Source organism: Arachis hypogaea, chromosome 5 (assembly GCF_003086295.3).
Source record: "Arachis hypogaea cultivar Tifrunner chromosome 5, arahy.Tifrunner.gnm2.J5K5, whole genome shotgun sequence".
Taxonomy (NCBI): Eukaryota; Viridiplantae; Streptophyta; class Magnoliopsida; order Fabales; family Fabaceae; genus Arachis; species Arachis hypogaea.
The window spans coordinates 45130659-45131382 of NC_092040.1; the positions used below are offsets into that span (position 1 = coordinate 45130659).

The following is a 724-nucleotide window of genomic DNA, read 5'->3' on the forward strand; positions in this document are numbered from 1 at the left end:
ATCATATTGACTTGTTGAGTCAATATTTTGTTCTGAGCCAATATGGCATTCAGAGTGTCAATCTCAAGAACTCCTTTCTTCTGACTAGTCCCATTGTTCACAGGATTCCTTTCAGAAGTGTACATGAATTGGTTATTTGCAACCTTTTCAATTAGCTCTTGAGCTTCTGTAGGCGTCTTCTTCAGATGAAGAGATCCTCCAGCAGAGCTATCCAAAGATATCTTGGATAGTTCAGAGAGACCATCATAGAAAATACCTATGATGCTCCATTCAGAAAGCATGTCAGACGGACATTTTCTGATTAATTGTTTGTATCTTTCCCAAGCTTCATAGAGAGATTCACCATCCTTCTGTCTGAAGGTTTGGACTTCCACTCTAAGCTTACTCAATTTTTGAGGTGGAAAGAACTTTGCCAAGAAGGCATTGACTAGCTTTTCCCATGAGTCCAGGCTTTCTTTAGGTTGTGAATCCAACCATATCCTAGCTCTGTCTCTTACAGCAAAAGGGAATAGCATCAGTCTATAGACCTCAGGGTCTACCCCATTGGTCTTGACTGTGTCACAGATTTGCAAGAATTCAGCTAAGAACTGATGAGGATCTTCCATTGGAAGTCCATGGAACTTGCAATTCTGTTGCATTAGAGAAACTAATTGAGGCTTAAGCTCAAAGTTGTTTGCTCCAATGGCAGGGATAGAGATGCTTCTCCCATAAAAGTCGGGAGTAG

The 724-nt window shown here is 40.9% G+C and overlaps 1 non-coding gene across 1 annotated transcript; it reads left to right on the forward strand.

Annotated features, from left to right (window-relative positions):
- The first annotated feature begins 275 nt into the window (after window positions 1-275).
- LOC112804422 (small nucleolar RNA R71) lies at window positions 276-383 on the forward strand. The gene has a single exon (XR_003203034.1). It is a non-coding gene; the product is annotated as a small nucleolar RNA R71 (small nucleolar RNA).
- The last annotated feature ends 341 nt before the right edge of the window (window positions 384-724 follow it).